The sequence below is a fragment of the Ornithodoros turicata genome, unplaced genomic scaffold (genome assembly GCF_037126465.1).
Source record: "Ornithodoros turicata isolate Travis unplaced genomic scaffold, ASM3712646v1 ctg00001212.1, whole genome shotgun sequence".
NCBI classification, from domain to species: Eukaryota; Metazoa; Arthropoda; class Arachnida; order Ixodida; family Argasidae; genus Ornithodoros; species Ornithodoros turicata.
The window spans coordinates 22,679-44,643 of NW_026999505.1; the positions used below are offsets into that span (position 1 = coordinate 22,679).

At 47.4% G+C, this 21,965-nt stretch overlaps 1 long non-coding RNA gene across 1 annotated transcript; it reads right to left on the bottom strand.

Moving 5' to 3' along the window:
• Nucleotides 1–13,395: 13,395 nt before the first annotated feature.
• LOC135376680 (uncharacterized) lies at nt 13,396–14,036 on the bottom strand. The gene is made up of 2 exons (XR_010417801.1): nt 13,922–14,036; nt 13,396–13,572 (listed from the first exon to the last, which is right to left on the bottom strand). It is a non-coding gene; the product is annotated as an uncharacterized LOC135376680 (long non-coding RNA).
• Between the last annotated feature and the right edge of the window lie 7,929 nt (nt 14,037–21,965).

Sequence of the window (21,965 nt, forward strand, 5' to 3'; positions counted from 1 at the left end):
TCAAGTGATAATGTTGCTGTTTCGACCTAAAGGGATAATCATAACTCAAGACGTTTCTATTATGACGGTCATAAACTTGATGTAGTCCCTAGCTTTAAATGTTAAGGGTAATCTTTTCGGAACATCTGCAATTTGACAACCATGTATCGTATGTCGCCAAAAAACTTGCTGCTATAAATGGCGTTTTAGGCAGACATAGTTATGTTCTTCTAGGTAACATTAAATTGCTGCTTTACAATTCTTTATTTTATTCACGGTACAATTATTGTTTCTTAGTGTGGGGAAAAACGACGGCTGGGAATATTCACGAGCTGTTTGTCCTGCAAAAAAGGGCTATAAGGATTATTGCTGGTGCAGCCGACTGTCTCATACTGCGGAATTATTTGAACAGTACAATACTATTCCGATACCAAAATTCTACAACTATAAGCTTACCTTAACTTATTCAATATTATTCAATAAGCGTCCGTGAAGATAAGACATTTCTAGAACTATGTCAGTTAACTACGCTGACATCTATGTATTCTTTTCGACATAGGATTTGGTGTGTCCCATTCCATCGAGCAAACTACGGCAAGCAGTCTTTGACGTATATGTCACTATTTGTTTTCAATCAGTATGGTGGAACGTCACCAGACCCATTGTTGATGTCAAAAGGAATCCTCTGTCGCTTGATGTTGGGTACTTAACTGTTAATTGAGTCAACCTTGAACTGTTAGTTGATTTGTTTGTATTATAGGCATTATATTTCTTCTTTCCCTTTTTCTTACTTTCATTTTGGTAATTGTTACAATATTGGTCTGTACGCTGTGATCGTTATTGTATTGCTGCTGTAAATAGTGAACTTGGGGGAGGAGCCGGTGTCAAGCCTCATTGGCCTTTTGCTGCTCTCCCAACTGCGAGGAAATAAATTGAAATTGAATTGAATTGAATAATGGGGGGAAGCCTTCATAGATGTAACACTCGCTGTTCTGTTGAAGTTTGATAGGATAAAACGAGCCGCGCGGTTTCGAATGCTCTCAAGTTGAAGGATTAATGTGGAGTGAGTTGGGTCTCAGACAGATGATGCATATTCAAGTTTGGGACGAACTAGAGTCTTATGTAGTATTACTTTGGATCTACAGGAGTCATAGAAAAATTTCCCCTAATATATCCGAGGGTGCGGTTGGCGTTGTTAGTGACATATTCAATGGGGATTTCCAAGAAAGGTCAGTGGTTAGTTCGTCGATTGTTCCGTTCCTAAAGCGGACTCACCACGCACGCGAGCTTATGGGGGAAGCTGACTGTAAATAAGCTTTTGCAGCGTGTAAGGGTATTCTTGTGCATTGGTTCAGCAACATTTTTTTCTTCTGATTGTCAGCCAATCTTTTTTTCTGTATAGGAGTCAATCAAATTTTGTTTTCATTTATTCCTGAATTTTGATTTGTTCTGTTGAGGTGCACTTGTTTGTCAACGCTCACAAATAAAAGTATGCGATAAGACTGCAGAAACTCTTGAATTCGGCTAATCGAAAACTATTAGCATTCTGAGTTTTGGTATTTGGACACCTCTGCCTATAATATTACATGGGTGCACATGTTGAGTACATGCGTGATTCGTCCTTAAACATAATTCACCCCTTGACATGTAACAGTGGTGAGACAAGGCTTTAGGTCCAGTTCAGAGGCTGGAAAATGCACAGAGAGATAGTTTCACCTGAAGGATAAATGTATAGTGATATCCAGCTGAAAGCACGATTTGTCCGCAATGTCCCATCGTTTGTGCTGGGATAGTGTGCGATCTGGCGAAATGCCCCATGCCATCGTTATATTGTGTTGTTTTTTAGAAGCCACACACATCAGAGAAGTGTATGGCTATGAGCTTAATATAACTATTCGCCTTAAACTTCCAGGACGAGGTGTACATCGCGGTTGAGTTCCTGGTACTACAGTACAACGAAGAGCACCCCAGCAAGCGTATAGAGTTGTCGCCACCGACTGTGACTCATGAAAGGCTGGAGCAACTGGGTTCCCTTCTGAAGCCCCTGAATGATGCGACAAACCGACTGCAGGGGGACGGGATGACTTCCGCTGTGCTCCACCTTTGCATTTGCACCTGATTCATACAACTCTGCCAATACAAAATGCCCGAGTAACTATATGGTTCCGCATTGCTTCAACAAAAGCAACACATTCACGGCAAAAAGAACATTTTTTCGCATCGTGCTGCACTTGTCACATGCGTGTAGACATTCACAAATTCAAATTTCTTAATTGCACTACCTCTATACAGACACAACAATATCATGTGTCCGTTCCAGGTTCAAGCAACTGCAAGCTAGTCTACTGCAAGAAATTAACAAACGTTTTAGCAGCCTACTGGAAGACGACTATTTCGTCGCAACAAGCCTGGTGGACCCCTCGACTGAAGCTCCGCTTTGCACCTGGCCTACTGATGCCAGACTCAGAAGCTGCTCGGGCAACCGCGGAGCTCATTTGGGGAAAGTCGTGGAGGTAAGTAGAAGCTGTTATAATTTTTATGGTGTCCCCGTGGCTGTATTTTCTCGGTGGAACAATGAGCTTAGTTTCGAATCTTATTCAGGTCTCGAGCTTTCCGGTTCTCAACGCTGTGTGCGGACATATATACTAAAGTTTGTTTCCTGACTTGTATTTATTGCGGTTGTGCATGCGTGAAGCATTATTTGACAGAAATTACCGTAAATATGCGTCTACAGTAAACAGCATACGTGCATATACTGTAACTCTATGGTTTCCGCTGCGAAACACCTACTATATGGCAGGTGTTCATCCAAAATATTTTGAATTGCATAAAAATGCCAACGTCATCAAATGAAACTGGTATGGGCATATAGTCTCTACGCCTTACATGCCTTGATAATGTAATCTTTCACACGTTGTTGCATTTCTGCAGTATGCTTTTGTGTTCTAAGCACCAGAGCGTCGAACCGAAGCGTTTTCGGTTTGTTTCGGGTTCGGGTTCAGACATAACGGTTCGGTTCCTGTTCAGCTCCGGAGTTCACATATATCGGTTCGATTAACCTAACCCGATTAACCTGTTCGATGAGGCTGCAAACCGGTCCGGAACCGGTTCGAGGTTCTAATATGTTGCAATATTACAACTAGCCATTAAAATTGAAACAAGATCTCCCAGTTACGCTTTTTATGCATTTATTTCTGTTTTTCTACCAACAGGACTCCATTTCATTGCTTCCCCGTGCCGCCAATCTAGGCAGGCAGATTGATCGAATCCCCACGTCACCCGCCACAGCCCCCAAGATATCATTTAAATTGCGAAAAAAATACGATATACCTGACTGGTTTAGCACTGGGCTTTAGTTATGTGTTAGCACACCCTGACGGAAGGAATCACGTGCTACATGACCTTCTGACGCCACCCGTTCAAACGTTGCCTGCCTGCGTGCTGCTGACGATGGCCCAATACGGCCAAAACTGCTGTCCAGTACTGGCACTGCGACGTTTCAGCAATCATGTGCCATGCGTGCAGCCAAAAAACACGTTGTTCTTTTTTCTTTTATATACCTCACTGGTTTTGCACTGGGCTTTAGTTGTGTGTTAGCACACCCTTACGGGAGGAATCACGTGCTACGTGACCTTCTGACGCCACCTGTTCAAACGTTGCCTGCTTACGGACTGCTGACGATGACCCAATAAGGCCGAAACTGCTGTCCAGTACTGGCAGTGCGACGTTTGAGCGCTTACAAACATATGCCATGCGTGCAGCCAAAGAGCTCCGTGTTTTTTTTTTTCTGACAAACCTCACTGGTTTCGCACTGGGCTTTAGTGGTGTGTTAGCACACCCTTACGGGAGAAATCAAGTGCTACGTGACCTTCTGACGCCACCCGTTCAAACCTTGCCTGCATGCGTACTGCTGACGATGGCCCAATAAGGCCGAAATTGCTGTCCAGTACTGGCAGTGCGGCGTTTGAGCACTTACAAACATATGCCATGCGTGCAGCCAAAGAGCTCCGTGTTTTTTTTTTCTGATATACCTCACTGGTTTCGCACTGGGCTTTAGTGGAGTGGTAGCACACCCTGACGGAAGGAATCACGTGCTAAGACCTTCTGACACCACCCGTTCAAACGTTGCCTGCCTGCGTACTGCTGACGATCGCGCAATAAGGCCGAAACTGCTGTCCAGTACTGGCTGTGCGACGTTTGAGCACTTACAAACATGCGCCATGCGTGCAGCCAAAGAGCTCCGTGTTTTTCGTTTTTTTTATATATATCTTACTGGTTTCGCACTGGGCTTTCAGTGGTGTGTTACCCCACCCTGACGGGAAGAATCACGTGGCACGTGACCTTCTGACGCCACCCGTTCAAACGTTACCTGCCTGCGTACTGCTGACGATAGCCCAATAAGGCCGAAACTGCTGTCCAGTACTCTCAGTGCGGCGTTTCAGCACTTACAATCATGTGCCATGCGTGCAGCCAAAGAACACCTTGTTCTTTTTCTTTTATGTACCTCACTAGTTTTGTACTGGGCTTTAGTTGTGTGTTAGCACCAGTGTTGCGGATTTGGCCGCTCAAATCGGATTTAAATCAAATCCGCATTTTTTCTGAAGGTAGTAAATCAAATCCAAATCAAGTCCGGATTTAATTTTGACACGTTAAATCAAATCCTTTTAAATCCGGATTTGTTTTTCCGGACCTAAATCAAATCCGCTTTTAAATCCGGATTTATCGAATCTTTTGACAAATCCGAGAGCCAAAATTCGTGCAGTAGCATTACTAGACCTATATAACCGTGTCTACAAATTACTAATACTGCACATATTCACTAAACAACGCTTAAATAACAGCGTGACGTGGCACAAAGAGCAATAAATTTCGTCTGATTGACGAGGATATAAAGGGCCAACCTATCAATCCGCTGGCCAAAATTTTATTCATATTTTAGGACAAATTTTTGAGTTTAGAAAGACATTTTCGGTTACGCCTGCTCGCCGTGTACCAGACTATCAGTCACCACGTATCAGCCTGTGTCAGGGGCGGATCCAGACGCTCGATTTGGGGGGCGGGGCGGTTTCTTTGTCGGAGCGCGTAGTGGGCGAGGGGGAGAGGGAAATTCAATGTATAAACTGACGTTTCGGGGGGGGGGGCGATTGGGGGGAGCAATTTGGCGAGTTGCTTCTACAGCCGTCTGCTCGCTCTACCACAGGAGCTATATAAATGATATCTATACCACTCGGTAGAGAATGAGTTAGCGGTTCTAATGAATCTACCTTCAAGGGAATGCGTGTACCCGCTCATGAACAATAAAAGTTCCGAATCGTACCTTTTTTGCCGGAGGTGCTGTGTTCGTGATTTTTTTCGTAGCGCCCCTTTAAAGTAGGAGTCACGGGACTTTTTCCGCGTGCTGTCTTGAACCCATAATTTTTATCAGCCAAATTTGAAGGATGTGGTAAAGCAAGAAGCGCGTTGCTATGAGGTCAAAGTTGGGAAAAAATTCGAACCAACATACGCCGCCGCAACCTTCCGCCTCTCCATATCGGAAACGGTTCATCGGATGGAGCTCGAAATTGTTGCATTTGACATCAATCGAGATGCTATCTAACATATATATTTTTTCATGGAAATTAAAAATTGTCAATTTCCCACGCTTGTCGATTTAAAATGGAACTACCCAAGAGTGGACAGAAGGCGACCTGACCGTGTCACCTCTAGCGTTCGCACCCCCTGTGCGGGCAACGGGCATGCCGATCGTGCTCCTTCTTAAAGGTTGAAGACGCGCAGCCATTTCGGATCGCTGGGATCGTTGAATGTATTTTACGCGCGACCAGCAGCCGTACGATTAGCTGGAAGCTAACACCGGCCGCGTTTTGGAGGGCATGAATACTTCCCCCAGAGCTAGGCAGTACCGAGCATTGCCCGAGCCCAGAGCTGCGTCGGCCTGCAGTGTGATAGCATTAGATTCCTCCTCACGAAAAAAAACTCGTGCTCCATCGTTTAATTCCCCGTTGGTTCAGACGGCTCTCCTCGCCGGCGCGTAGGCGACAGCTGACCACTCCACCGCGCGGAATTGCGCAATGCCAGTGGAAGAGATGTAATGAATGAATGATGGGAGTTGAGTTGAAGGCATCCAAATGCAACATCCGTGTTGCATTGCCAACACGTAATTCGTGAAGTGCCCTTAAATTTTTGTTTTACACCAAAATAGAAAAGGTGATACTAAAAGTGCATTGAATCGTAGATGACTGGCTCGCTCTGGGAGAGGTGGTGCACAACCCCCATCTCCATCATCACGTATCGTGTTGGTGTTGACTCGGGCTTCACGGGGCATGAACAGTGTGGAGTTGGTAGGTATGGTACACCTTCCCAAAAGCGGATTTTGGGTCAGGAACCTCCTCGTCATTTAGCACCGGGCGAACACGCCTGAGTGGAGGAATTCCTATCGCGGGCCTAGGCTCAGCTACGCCCAAAAACACACGCCTGCGTCGATTTCTACCATCAGTACTCAAAAGACCACAGGTCGTTGGTTACTATACCCTGGGGGTCACAATTAAATGGATACTTAATAAATCGTGCGACATGTTACGAACACTTATACTAAACATGTAGCAGGGGCGGGGGGGGGGGGGGGCAACCGCCTCCCATACGGTCGTGTTCCCTATGTAAAAACCCTATCTCCTGGACGATGCTACGCCGCAAAGCACGAGATTTCCTTAAGACCGCCCCCCCCCCCCCCCATCACAGACCCTTAAATCCGCCCCTGAGCCCATGGGTCTATTTTAATGCTGACGTTTCGGGGCGCTTTGTAAAAATTTTCCTCGCGCAGTACAGACTGTTGTAATCAAGGGGAAAAAAAAGGTATGCGAGGAAGAGTGGCACATCTTGCCATGATTGTCCGTGGAGTAGGAAAGGCTTTAATTCCCGAAATCACGAAATGATAGGGTGTGATATATTTATTATTCGTTTTTACTTTGTTTTGACGTGAATTCGTGTACCTATATGCGTTCAATATGATGGCGAAGACCAAGAATTTCGCGACATGATTTGGCAAGCTTGAAACGGGTCGTGCTTGAAGACTCAGCTAGAGGTCCATGGGAAAGGTGCCGTCCAATCGACAGAATAACGTTAACTGCGTTCAAAGAACTGCACCTGGTGTTCCCTCGGTGCGGTGAGGGGAAGTGATTGGAACAAAACTGCTACTCCTGCCGCTCTGGAGAGAGGACGCCGCTTGTGCGTGTGCATATTTCAGACAAGGTCACATCAATTTGTGTAGAATGCGAAACGGCGCTTCGCTCAATTTCAAATCGATGCATCTTGTGAGGGAGCTTGGCGAAATCCACGCGCAAATCCGCTGAAAAAGGGGCGATTGAATCCAAATCCAAATCATTCGTGGAAAATGGGATTGAATCCAAATCCAAATCATTCGTGGAAAATGCGATTGAATCCAAATCCAAATCATTAGTGGAAAATGCGATTCAATCCAAATCCAAATCCTGCCCTTATTTTTTTGCAAAATCAAATCGCAAATCAAATCCGCCAGCCCTCCGGTGGATTTAAATCAAATCCGTGGATTCAAATCCGCAACACTGGTTAGCACACCCTTACAGGAGGAATCATGTGCTATGTGACCATCTGACGCCACACGTTCAAACGTTGCCTGTTTGCGTACTGCTGACGATGGCCCAATAAGGCCGAAACTGCTGTCCAGTACTGCCAGTGCGACGTTTCAGCACTTACAATCATGGGCCGTGCGTGCCGCCAAAGGACACCTTGTTCTTTTTTTCTTTTATGTACCTCACTGGTTTTGCACTCGGCTTTAATTGTGTGTTAGCACACCCTTACGGGAGGAATCACGTGTTACGTGACCTTCTGACGCCACCCGTTCAAACGTTGCCTGCTTGCGTACTTCTGACGACAGCCCAAAAAGGCCGAAACTTCTGTCCAGTACTGGCACTGCGACGTTTGAGCACTTACAAACATATGCCATGCGTGCAGCCAAAGAACACCGTGTTCTTTTTACTTTTATATACCTCACTGGTTTTGCTGTGGACTTTTAGTGATGTATTAGCGCACCCTTACAGGAGGAATCACGTGCTACGTGACCTTCTGACGCCACCCGTTCAAACGTTGCCTGCTTGCGTACTGCTGACGACGGCCCAAAAAGGCCGAAACTGCTGTCCAGTACTGGCAATGCGACGTTTGAGCACTTACAAGCATATGCTATGCGAGCCGCGAAAGAGCTCCGTGTTTTTTTTTTCCTGATATACCTCACTGGTTTCGCACTGGGCTTTAGTGGTGTGTTAGCACATCCTGACGGAGGAATCAACTGCTACGTGACCTTCTGACGCCACCCATTTAAACGTTGCCTGCCTGGGTACTGCTGACGATGGCCCAATAAGGCCGAAACTGCTGTCCAGTACTGGCAGTGCGGCGTTTCAGCATTTACAATCATGTGCCATGCGTGCAGCCAAAGAACACCTTGTTCTTTTTCTTTTATGTACCTCACTAGTTTTGTACTGGGCTTTAGTTGTGTGTTAGCACACCCTTACGGGAGTAATCATGTGCTATGTGACCATCTGACGCCACACGTTCAAATGTTGCCTGTTTGCGTACTGCTGACGATGGCCCAATAAGGCCGAAACTGCTGTCCAGTACTGGCTGTGCGACGTTTGAGCACTTACAAACATGCGCCATGCGTGCAGCCAAAGAGCTCCGTGTTTTTCGTTTTTTTATATTCCTCACTGGTTTCGCACTTGGCTTTCAGTGGTGTGTTACCACACCCTGACGGGAGGAATCACGTGGTACGTGACCTTCTGACGCCACCCGTTCAAACGTTACCTGCCTGCGTACTGCTGACGATAGCCCAATAAGGCCGAAACTGCTGTCCAGTACTCTCAGTGCGGCGTTTCAGCACTTGCAATCATGTGCCATGCGTGCAGCCAAAGAACACCTTGTTCTTTTTCTTTTATGTACCTCACTAGTTTTGTACTGGGCTTTAGTTGTGTGTTAGCACACCCTTACGGGAGGAATGATGTGCTATGTGACCATCTGAGGCCACACGTTCAAACGTTGCCTGTTTGCGTACTGCTGACGATGCCCAATAAGGCCGAAACTGCTGTCCAGTACTGGCAGTGTGACGTTTCAGCACTTACAATCATGGGCCATGCGTGCCGCCAAAGGACACCTTGTTCTTTTTTCTTTTATGTACCTCACTGGTTTTGCACTGGGCTTTAATTGTGTGTTAGCACACCCTTACGGGAGGAATCACGTACTACGTGACCTTCTGACGCCACCCGTTCAAACGTTGCTTACTTGCGTACTTCTGACGACGGCCCAAAAAGGCCGAAAGTTCTGTCCAGTACTGGCACTGCGACGTTTGAGCACTTACAAACATATGCCATGCGTGCAGCCAAAGAACACCGTGTTGTTTTTTTTCTTTTATATACCTCACTGGTTTTGCTGTGGACTTTTAGTGATGTGTTAGCGCACCCTTACGGGAGGAATCACGTGCTACGTGACCTTCTGACGCCACCCGTTCAAACTATGCCTGCCTGGGTACTGCTGACGATGGCCCAATAAGGCCGAAACTGCTGTCCAGTACTGGCAGTGCGATGGTTCAGCACTTACAATCGTGGGCCATGCGTGCCGCCAAAGAACACCTTGTTCTTTTTTCTTTTATGTACCTCACTGGCTTTGCACTGGGCTTTAATTGTGTGTTAGCACACCCTTACGGGAGGAATCATGTGCTATGTGACCATCCGATGCCACACGTTCAAATGTTGCCTGTTTGCGTACTGCTGACGATGGCCCAATAAGGCCGAAACTGCTGTCCAGTACTGGCTGTGAGACGTTTGAGCACTTACAAACATGCGCCATGCGTGCAGCCAAAGAGCTCCGTGTTTTTTTTCGTTTTTTTTTATATACCTCACTGGTTTCGCACTTGGCTTTCAGTGGTGTGTTACCACACCCTGACGGGAGGAATCACGTGGTACGTGACCTTCTGACGCCACCCGTTCAAACGTTACCTGCCTGCGTACTGCTGACGATGGCCCAATAAGGCCGAAACTGCTGTCCAGTACTGGCAGTGCCGCGTTTCAGCAGTTACAATCATGTGCCATGCGTGCAGCCAAAGAACACCTTGTTATTTTTCATTTATGTACCTCACTAGTTTTGTACTGGGCTTTAGTTGTGTGTTAGCACACCCTTACGGGAGGAATGATGTCCTATGTGACCATCTGACGCCACACGTTCAAACGTTGCCTGTTTGCGTACTGCTGACGATGGCCCAATAAGGCCGAAACTGCTGTCCAGTACTGCCAGTGCGACGTTTCAGCACTTACAATCATGGGCCGTGCGTGCCGCCAAAGGACACCTTGTTCTTTTTCTTTTATGTACCTCACTGGTTTTGCACTCGGCTTTAATTGTGTGTTAGCACACCCTTACGGGAGGAATCACGTGTTACGTGACCTTCTGACGCCACCCGTTCAAACGTTGCCTGCTTGCGTACTTCTGACGACAGCCCAAAAAGGCCGAAACTTCTGTCCAGTACTGGCACTGCGACGTTTGAGCACTTACAAACATATGCCATGCGTGCAGCCAAAGAACACCGTGTTCTTTTTACTTTTATATACCTCACTGGTTTTGCTGTGGACTTTTAGTGATGTATTAGCGCACCCTTACAGGAGGAATCACGTGCTACGTGACCTTCTGACGCCACCCGTTCAAACGTTGCCTGCTTGCGTACTGCTGACGACGGCCCAAAAAGGCCGAAACTGCTGTCCAGTACTGGCAATGCGACGTTTGAGCACTTACAAGCATATGCTATGCGAGCCGCGAAAGAGCTCCGTGTTTTTTTTTTCCTGATATACCTCACTGGTTTCGCACTGGGCTTTAGTGGTGTGTTAGCACATCCTGACGGAGGAATCAAGTGCTACGTGACCTTCTGACGCCACCCATTTAAACGTTGCCTGCCTGGGTACTGCTGACGATGGCCCAATAAGGCCGAAACTGCTGTCCAGTACTGGCAGTGCGGCGTTTCAGCATTTACAATCATGTGCCATGCGTGCAGCCAAAGAACACCTTGTTCTTTTTCTTTTATGTACCTCACTAGTTTTGTACTGGGCTTTAGTTGTGTGTTAGCACACCCTTACGGGAGTAATCATGTGCTATGTGACCATCTGACGCCACACGTTCAAATGTTGCCTGTTTGCGTACTGCTGACGATGGCCCAATAAGGCCGAAACTGCTGTCCAGTACTGGCTGTGCGACGTTTGAGCACTTACAAACATGCGCCATGCGTGCAGCCAAAGAGCTCCGTGTTTTTCGTTTTTTTATATTCCTCACTGGTTTCGCACTTGGCTTTCAGTGGTGTGTTACCACACCCTGACGGGAGGAATCACGTGGTACGTGACCTTCTGACGCCACCCGTTCAAACGTTACCTGCCTGCGTACTGCTGACGATAGCCCAATAAGGCCGAAACTGCTGTCCAGTACTCTCAGTGCGGCGTTTCAGCACTTGCAATCATGTGCCATGCGTGCAGCCAAAGAACACCTTGTTCTTTTTCTTTTATGTACCTCACTAGTTTTGTACTGGGCTTTAGTTGTGTGTTAGCACACCCTTACGGGAGGAATGATGTGCTATGTGACCATCTGAGACCACACGTTCAAACGTTGCCTGTTTGCGTACTGCTGACGATGCCCAATGAGGCCGAAACTGCTGTCCAGTACTGGCAGTGTGACGTTTCAGCACTTACAATCATGGGCCATGCGTGCCGCCAAAGGACACCTTGTTCTTTTTTCTTTTATGTACCTCACTGGTTTTGCACTGGGCTTTAATTGTGTGTTAGCACACCCTTACGGGAGGAATCACGTACTACGTGACCTTCTGACGCCACCCGTTCAAACGTTGCTTACTTGCGTACTTCTGACGACGGCCCAAAAAGGCCGAAAGTTCTGTCCAGTACTGGCACTGCGACGTTTGAGCACTTACAAACATATGCCATGCGTGCAGCCAAAGAACACCGTGTTGTTTTTTTTCTTTTATATACCTCACTGGTTTTGCTGTGGACTTTTAGTGATGTGTTAGCGCACCCTTACGGGAGGAATCACGTGCTACGTGACCTTCTGACGCCACCCGTTCAAACTATGCCTGCCTGGGTACTGCTGACGATGGCCCAATAAGGCCGAAACTGCTGTCCAGTACTGGCAGTGCGATGGTTCAGCACTTACAATCGTGGGCCATGCGTGCCGCCAAAGAACACCTTGTTCTTTTTTCTTTTATGTACCTCACTGGCTTTGCACTGGGCTTTAATTGTATGTTAGCACACCCTTACGGGAGGAATCATGTGCTATGTGACCATCCGATGCCACACGTTCAAATATTGCCTGTTTGCGTACTGCTGACGATGGCCCAATAAGGCCGAAACTGCTGTCCAGTACTGGCTGTGAGACGTTTGAGCACTTACAAACATGCGCCATGCGTGCAGCCAAAGAGCTCCGTGTTTTTTTCGTTTTTTTTATATACCTCACTGGTTTCGCACTTGGCTTTCAGTGGTGTGTTACCACACCCTGACGGGAGGAATCACGTGGTACGTGACCTTCTGACGCCACCCGTTCAAACGTTACCTGCCTGCGTACTGCTGACGATGGCCCAATAAGGCCGAAACTGCTGTCCAGTACTGGCAGTGCCGCGTTTCAGCACTTACAATCATGTGCCATGCGTGCAGCCAAAGAACACCTTGTTCTTTTTCTTTTATGTACCTCACTAGTTTTGTACTGGGCTTTAGTTGTGTGTTAGCACACCCTTACGGGAGGAATGATGTCCTATGTGACCATCTGACGCCACACGTTCAAACGTTGCCTGTTTGCGTACTGCTGACGATGGCCCAATAAGGCCGAAACTGCTGTCCAGTACTGGCAGTGCGACGTTTCAGTACTTACAATCATGGGCCATGCGTGCCGCCAAAGGACACCTTGTTCTTTTTTCTTTTATGTACCTCACTGGTTTTGCACTGGGCTTTATTTGTGTGTTAGTACACCCTTACGGGAGGAATCATGTGCTATGTGACCATCTGACGCCACACGTTCAAACGTTGCCTGTTTGCGTACTGCTGACGAGTAGTATTGGATAAACACGACTTAACGAGCAACATGACACCTTCCTCCTCTCTCACCCCCCTGTTACCCCCAATTTTGCAATTTGCACACCCACCAAATTTTTTTAAATTTTTTTTCGATTTTTTCACTTAAAATCGCTCATACACGCATAAGAATGTGATAATAGAGCGTAGAATATAATTTTCAATTAATAAATTCAATTACTATTCATTCCAACGAGAGAGAGAGAGAGGAGGAAAATATCAAATTATCGTTAAGTCGTGTTATTCTATAATGAGACGCACGAAAAGAAGCGCACATACGCATAAATGCACTTTCTAAACTCATTTAATAATTCAAGTCATTACTATACACATTCAATTCATTAATGTGTCAGTCCAGGTTCGGTAACAGCATCAGCCCATGGGCGCCGCCATTTGCAAAGCGTCACACCAGGCAGGTCGGAAAGCATCACGTCAGGTGGCAGCACCGCTGTCATCATGGGGACTTCCGTGGAATGCAGAAAGAAACAAAACAAAAAAAGTGCTTACGAGGGGAAAACACGCGCGAAAACAGGCACACACACACACACACAAAATTTTCACCATCGCGAATATGTGCGGGCATGCACCGACGAGAATAGCAACAAGGGTCATTGACAGAATGGCGTACAAGGGAATTGCGAACATGTTTGGGCATGCACGGACAAGAATAATAACAACAAGGGGAAGACTTTCTGCTAATCACAACAAGGTAAATCGACAAACATACACTACTCCAATACATGCTGACAAGTAATCGCAGTTAGGGGGTAGGTAAACGCGACAACAGAAGAAGTATTAAAACGACAACTCACCGACATCCAAGCATATCTGTGTGCACACACACCGCCCTCCATCTTCTTTACATGACTAAAGAGTTCACCAGCACATCAACGGTCACGATACGAGCGACGCGCCAGACGTCCGCACCCGACGAGAGGCAAACAGAAAATTGAATCTGGCGCCCTCTCCGCGGAGCATACGTCACACGCGCGCGCGCTCGCAGCGCCACCACGTCTGCCGTCGGACGTTTCGGTTTTGGTCTCGTCGCCCTTCACGTCTCGCGCGCTCGCAGCGCCACCACGTCTGCCGTCGGACGTTTCGGTTTTGGTCTCGTCGCCCTTCACGTCTCGCGCATGTGCTTCGAGCACGGTGGTGGTGGTGGAGGATTCGCTTTCGTTCTGACGCCAATTTCTTTACGTTTTTTATTTGGAAGCGCCGTATAAAGGGAGAGCGCGCTATCCGCGCGTTATCATTCAGACCAATACTTGGAAATGTTCAGTTACCACGCTTTGCAAACTTGTCCTCGTATCCACGCTTCTTGGGAAGGGCTGGAGAATGACTGTTTCAGCAAGGAGAGTCCCCGAAACGAGCTTGTCATCTCTGCTTTTCGGTACGTCATAGACATGGTGGCTTTTGGCAATATAGGAAAGATATCCCCAGGCCCCCTACAGGAAATGGTGCGTCGGATATACGCCCGTTACAAGAACGTCTCTATAAGCGTTCTGGATGGACCCTTCGGAGTGATCAGTGAATTTTTGAAGTCGACGAACACCGAATTAAACTACGTGTCTGCAGACATCGTGGACCTCCTCGCTCGCGCCGTTGCTCATATTAAGTATTCACTGCGGAACCAACATCATCTGCAAGCAGTCTACATTGTCAATTTTGTCACTGATTTATTGAAATACCGTTTAGTCATCGAAATGGAACGCATTAAACAGTCTGAATAACTTTGACGAGACTCTGTTTTTTTTTTTCATGGAAACATCTTTATTGAATCTAAACATATACTCTTCCCTTGAGCACGTCGATAGATGCTCGCACTCTCCCTGACTTGCTCGATCCACACGAACAGAACATTACGAGAAGATCGGACATGCCAAAAAAGGTACGGGTAATCTTCATCGCAGCGACGTCATTGCGCGGGTCACTGAACCAGCACGATGTCGGAATGGTCATTCTTTTTATACATCCATTCCGCCACCACATTGCCACGATGACCCGTGCTCCTCCTGTCTTCGTCTTTTTATCGCAGTGTCGACTTTACGCTTGACTACCGGGCTAGAGTGATGGTGCAATAGACAGTCGTTTATACGTCAATTTCACCATCGTGCTAGCACGATGACCAACCACCTCCTCTTCCTGCGTTAGCGCGCGCGCGAAAAACAGAAGCTATATTTCTGAGCTACAATTTTATTATTTTTAGACTCTCTCGATTATTATGACAACGCGTGCACAACTTGGTCCTTTGTTGTATTACTCAATCCCCGATGACGTTCGAGGGCTCTCTTCCGGGTTTTCCGGTGCTGCAAAAAACGAGAGTGTTCTGTTACAATGCATTGAGACACACAGAGCGGAAATTACCCTCGTATTCGCAGCTGCCGTAAGGAAAGGAACGTACGGCGTCGATCAGATAGCGCTTGTCATCGTAGGGGACCAAGCTCTTCTTGACTCTCGAAATGGTGTACATTGTTTGCTTTATGCTCTGGATGGTGCACTGCTTCTGAGAGACTGTCCTTTCATTGAATAGAGAATCTCGGTACACTTCGTGCAATAAGTGTCTCCTCACCACGTCTTTCTTAACTCCTTTCGCTCTCGCAATCTGTTTGTGTGTTCCGGCCAAGAGAATGCTGTACATTTTGGCTCGGATGGCTACGACTTCCTGAATAACTCCTCCTCCCGTTTCGTCTTTGAAGTACCCCATCTGGTTCGCGTGCTCGGCGTTGAAAGTGGATGGTTCGGTGGATAGGAGGAGAGATCTAGCTCGTGCTGAATTTTCATCAGCTGCTCTACGAGGCTCTCGCACGTGAGAGCAAAAATTATACTGTCCGTACCTCCATAGATCAACTGCACTGGACAGGTTAAGCGAGAAAAGAGCGACTCGTAAATGAAGCTGTACATTCGGACTTTGGATAACTCTAAAATGGCAAAGCCCACGTAAAGGGGGTGCGTGCATTTGATACGACGCTGTTTCATCTCGTACAAGATGCACTTGTCACTCAGGATGTGGAAATGCTGGAAGTCGATGGAACGAGCTTTTCTGAGTGCGCTTTCTTTGTCGTAGGCTATGGTGTACCTCTTCATGCGTCTCACATTTTGAATCGTTTTCCCGAACGTGCTATTTGTTATGGTCTTATACAGTAAACGCTCGAATTTCGTGGTTGAGGCATTCCTCAATGCGAGGTTTCTATGCACGAAGGCGGACAAAAAATTGTCATGTCGGAATGAGAGGATGGCGTGAATGTGTTTTATTTTCATGCCCAACCTCACGTAGACAGCGAGCAGATAATAGTGCACGACGTAACTTTCTTTGTCGTAACATGTCAGTAACAATTTCCTCGTGGGTGGCGCGTTCAGTGCCAATGCCTCCTTCAAGTTCCTTTGGTAGGGGGATAGTTGACCCTCGTCCACGGTTCTGTGTTCGGGTGCCAGAGGGAAGTCCCTCGTGAGCGCGTGCAGTTCTTCGGGATAGGACAGGTCTACCACGTACACGTATCCCACTTCTGAATCGTGAGGAATTTTGAGAAAATCGATATCGCCCCAGCTGGAAGGATCGACCCACTCAAAACCTCCTGTCGGAAGATGGAAAGTCATGGCATAAGCATACAAACTGTTTACATCTAAGTGCTGAATAAATTTTTTCTCTTGTTGAGGGTCGTAATCGTCGTATCCCTCGTGATTAGCCCGACAATATCTGTGGAAGCTGTTACAAATGCCTCCCCTGATTCCCTTCTCGATCGTTTCGTACATCTCACGATCGCTCATGAGCTCGAGTTTGACTTTGGTGAGCTTCAGTGCGCTGCTCCACGCGTAACTGGCGAGGGATACGGTGCGTAAGATATCTATCCCATCCGTCTCTAGCGTAATCTTCCTGAAATACACCACGACGTCGCAGAGCTGACAGGTGTCGAGCGTGACGTAGAGACGCGTGTAATCGCCAAGGTTGCTACATTCAAAATATTCAAAAATATCACGGGCGTACTGATAGTCCTCGTCCGAGATATCTTCATCGTTCAGGTCATTTTTGAAAGCTTCCTTTGGCGGTAGCGCGGGCAAATCGTACGCTTCGAAACTGTCGACGAAGGTGTACGGATAAACGCCTTTCCTTAGGAGACAGCGGAAACGGTCATCAAACATTTGACGCGTACAAAGGAAGGCGCTTTCGCCACCGCTGGTAAGTAGCGTTTCCACCAGGTTCGACAAGGACAGGTTGAAAAACTGTGTGGTATCGCGGAAATGGAGATCGCCAATGCTGAACCCTCGTATTTTTTCTGTGGTAGACGCTAAGATCCACGGTTCACCCAGATTTAGAACGTGCATGTGGCGGAGAAGGGAGCTCAAATCGTATTGCAGGTTGTGCACTAACACGACGAGTTCTTTGGTGTTACGACACGTAAGGTTACACGTATCACACAGCGTCGCGACAAAATTCGAGGATCCGGGCTCTACGAAACGGGTGTGGTTGTGATGGGACACCTTCCGCGTGTCACGATTAAATTCTACCCCACAATATTTACAATGTGTTGCGCATTGGTGACAAAGGTGGTCTTCCGGACTCATGACCAACGGAGAGGGGAGGCGGTTCAACCTATCGATTTGTTCGCTAAATCCCTTGAGTGCGAGCAAGCATTTTTCTGGCGCGTTAGGTCCCAAATACCCATCTGCGTCCATTATTTTTCCATCGCAACTTCGCACTAGAACGATGCAGTACGAGCTCATCCTGTGCACACTCACTGCGTCCTTAACGAGCGCATCCTTTTCCAAAACGCTTTCCGTGTCCAGTACCGCGAAATAGGGGTAGGGATGTATGTGCTGTATCTTGGTGAAGGAGACGCTTTCTCCCGCTTTTGGCATTTCCAAAATCGTTTCATTTACGTCCCGGCATAGGCGTTCGTGGCGCTCCAACGCCTCTCTCGTTAGATGCCCCTTGGTGCATTTCTCGCAATAAAAATAGTCACTTCGTCCCATGAAAGTGCTAAATTTTCTGATTCCATAGAAATGACCCCTAACCTCGAGCAAATGTACTTTATCTGTATACAGCATAGAGGGAACCCTCCCCGTGCTCACCGTCGACGTTTGCTCTTCGAACACGTAGATGTACACGGAGATTTTGTTTTTTCTCTCCCACAGGGAAATGCCTTCGTAAGTGACTGGGAAGCAGGGCGGCCAGTACGTTACGCGCGTCTCCGGATTCGTAGGATCCATGTATTTTCTGTATCTGACGAAATCGTTGGGGTTATTTTTTAGCGGATGTAAGAGCGCCAGCACGCTATACTTGAAACACTCATTTTCGTGGTTCCACGGTAACTTGACGTTTGTCAGGATCCTTCTTTTTTTTCTTTAAGGACGCGGGAAGTTCGATAGTGCACCCAACCCGCTTCGGTTTCAAACATATTATTTTTAGGTCGACACATTGAACGTCTCTGGAAGTGAAGCCCGACCCTTCTCTCGAATAGTTTTCGACGCGTTGCGAGGACTCTGCGATGGCAGCATTTAACGCGCCTTCGATTTCTTGACGGTTATAAACCACTCTCATGTGAAGATTTACGTGAAGGAGGTGCGAAGTTATCCCGTCGGCTCCGTCTTAACCATGAGCGCCTTCGAGCACAGACAAAATTTGAAAGGCATGGGATAAGCTTCCAGCACGCGCATGATTACAGGAGCTATGCTCGGTAGATAGAGTCGTCAACGTTGTCGTCGTGCGGGGAACAGAGAAGCGTGTACCTAGTAGCCGTTCCGTCAAATGCCTCATCTGTGACAAAAAAAGGAAGGAATCGTCTCTCCGTGACGGAGGGATGATTCTCTACGACGTGTTCTCGTAATTCTACGATTCTGCGACCCTCCACGGGGACATCTTCCCATCGAAATTCTGGGCTTGCATCTGGTGTTTCAACTCCCACCCACCCAGACAGAGGAATGAAATCTGCATACGACTGATCCCCTTCCCACATGAGTAGTTCGTCCGCATTGTCGTGCCCATCTAGGGGCTCGTCGTCGTCGTCGTTGTTTCATCATCTGTTTGATTCATTACAAAAGACGGACTGATAAGTGTTTCGTCATCATCATCATCATCATCATCATTATCATCTGAAATGACTATCGGGCTGTTACTGAGATTCTCTATTCTATCCTCGTGTTCTCTTTCTACGGCCACGAGCATGGCGTCGATGGGGTCGTACTGGCATACGAGGGAGCGTGGCACTGCGGCCAAGCACAATCAATACGAGATTCCCCCTCTAAAGAAAAAAAAATACTCACTCTTCCTTCTTGATAAGAAACACTTGAGGTAGTAGTTGTTTCTGTTGATGTTGTGGTTGTTGGGGAAAGGATGGACACAGTTAACGGTGCCCCTGTAGAACTTGTGCGTGATGAAAGATTGTGTCAGCGACTATCATCCCCTAAAAGTACACAATTTAGAACAAACAGAGCAATCATCAAACACATTCGGCTTACATGTTTGTTTTCCACGAAACGGTCCACGTCGTTGAGGGATGGCCCTTGCGGGCTTGCAATAATTCCTACGAAGACTGTCTTTTTATAGTTGACACCGCTCTCCTCTTTCTCTCCCCCTCTCAGTCTTACCGGAGTGAAACCGACACTTGCGTTCCAAGCTCCACCTTTTTTTCTGTCGTAACCGTCGTTTCGATGCTCCTTGATTTTTGTTGTTGTTGTTGTTGTTGTTGTCACCGTAACCATTGTTTCGAAGCTCGTTGCTTGTACATGATGGCAATTGATGTTCTCAGGCTGGAACACAGAAGATGAGGGTTCGTGTCCAGCCTCCTGTTTTCATCACATTGCTTGTGTTTGTTGTAACCGTTGTTTCGAAGCACGTTACCACGTGCAAAAAAAAAAGAAGGGAGGGTCTAGGATGAAATCAAAAGCGCCGTTAGGAAGACAACTTTTCTTTAACGAGTATCCTAACCTAGCGTCCTCGCCCTACGTCCTCCGCATCATCCTCCGGGTCGTGCACCATCAACATGCTAATATATAATCACGAGAGTGATTATCTTGTCAAAAATAAAATAATAAAGAGCTTACTGGATTACGAATTGGGGTCCGCTTCGCCTGTGCGCGCAGGTATTCCACTGGAAGATCAGTGAGTGCATAATCTCCTCGATCATTCCAGTGGATAGGGGGATGCCCTCATCGACATCGAGGTCGGTGAGGTCATCCACCATGCTTCTGGGCACTGACAAAAGGTTCTGGTATAAAGGGTGGCGATGGAGACCCCTGCCCTCCCATTCCGCCCTGTAATAGGCGAGGAGGATGGTGTTGAGGGCCTCCTCAACGACGTAGTCCAGGGGGAAAACGAGAAACTCTAAAAAGTCCTCGAAGACCACCCTGGGGACGTCGTTGTAATCCATGAGTTGAAAAAACAGCGACACGATACCCAGGATGGTGTACCCTATGCAAATGTTAAATAAATAAATAAATAAATAACACTTTCTATGATGATGAGCACTCACCATGTCCTGCAACAATTGCGTCACACTTTCAAAACGCCTCATCGCGAATTTCGGATGGACGTTTAGAAGGAAGACTAACTGGTTGACTGACTGAGTGCATGTTGTAGGTTGCTCCCCCATATTCACTTGTCATGCTCAGGTTACACGGTTTCGTATTCCTCTATTGAGCTGGGTCTCACGAACGATTAGCTAGCGCGAGAGAGAGAGAGAGAGAGAATGAAGACAGGGAAAATTTTTATTCGGTATATACAGTTATTCGACCTGGTCGACGTCTCCTCCTTCCTCCTCCTCCTCCTCGTCATGTTCATCGAGGATCCAAGGGTCGTGCCTATAGAAATAAACAAAAAGAATGAAACATCGAACAAGAAAGATCTCTCGGAAAACTTACGGGATTTGTGTTCGCATCCACCGTTCGAGGATGTCTCTCCATCCCGCACTGCTCACTTGGTTCCACTGAGTGGTGAGGGACCGGAGGAGGCGCTCTGCGGCCTCAAAACTTAGGGGAAGATTACCTTCAAGACAGAGCTCTCCCTCTAAGTTTCGGGGGAGTCTAAAAAATAGCTCTCCGTCCAGTCCCCGACGCATTGCAATCTGCGTCCACTCAGTCACGTAGTAGCCCATGAAAACTGCCACCGTTGCGTCCTGAATTTCAACGTCCTCACTGAACGTGAAGCACTGAAAGAAGGCCTCCACGTCCATGCGGGGGACGTCGCACCCCGTCGCCGGTATCAGTTGGAAGAACGCTTCTACCACTGCGATTACTGTAAACCCTACAGAAATGCATGAAATAAAATAAATAAATAAATAAACAAGACGCTATACAATGTCGAACAGACTTACCAAAGAGGGGACGGATGTGGACAAGGAGGTCGAAGATGGATTGGAAACGACGAGCCATATCGCTTGGTCGGTTGTTTGGTTGATGATAGGCAGTGTGGGGGGCGCTGATAACCCGGCAACTTCCGCGCGATAGCGCAGATAGCGCAAGAGATAAAAGAGCGAGCGCTAGGGAAAAGAGGGATTCGTGCGGCAGGCACGCTGGCAGACGGTGACAGAAGCGAGGAGCGACGAAGCGGGCAGACGGCCAGCAGCTGTGATGTAAGGCAATAAACCTTGTTTCTTTTGTTCAACTGCTGTGTCAGTGTTCTTCGGGGTTACGGCGGGGTCGAATACGGAACCACCCCGGGTTTGTGGGCAGAGGTTCCCACAAAATTGGCGCCCAACGTTGGTGTTTTCGACCCGTCGTACCGTTTTCCCGGAGGGCACGGCATAGTTGCAGTTAGTGTGCATTTTTGTTTGTTTTTTTTTTCGTTCTGCCGCTGTCTGCGTTGCAACGCAGGTTCTTCGACCGGAGATGCCTCCCAGGAAGAAGCACGAACCAGACAGTGAC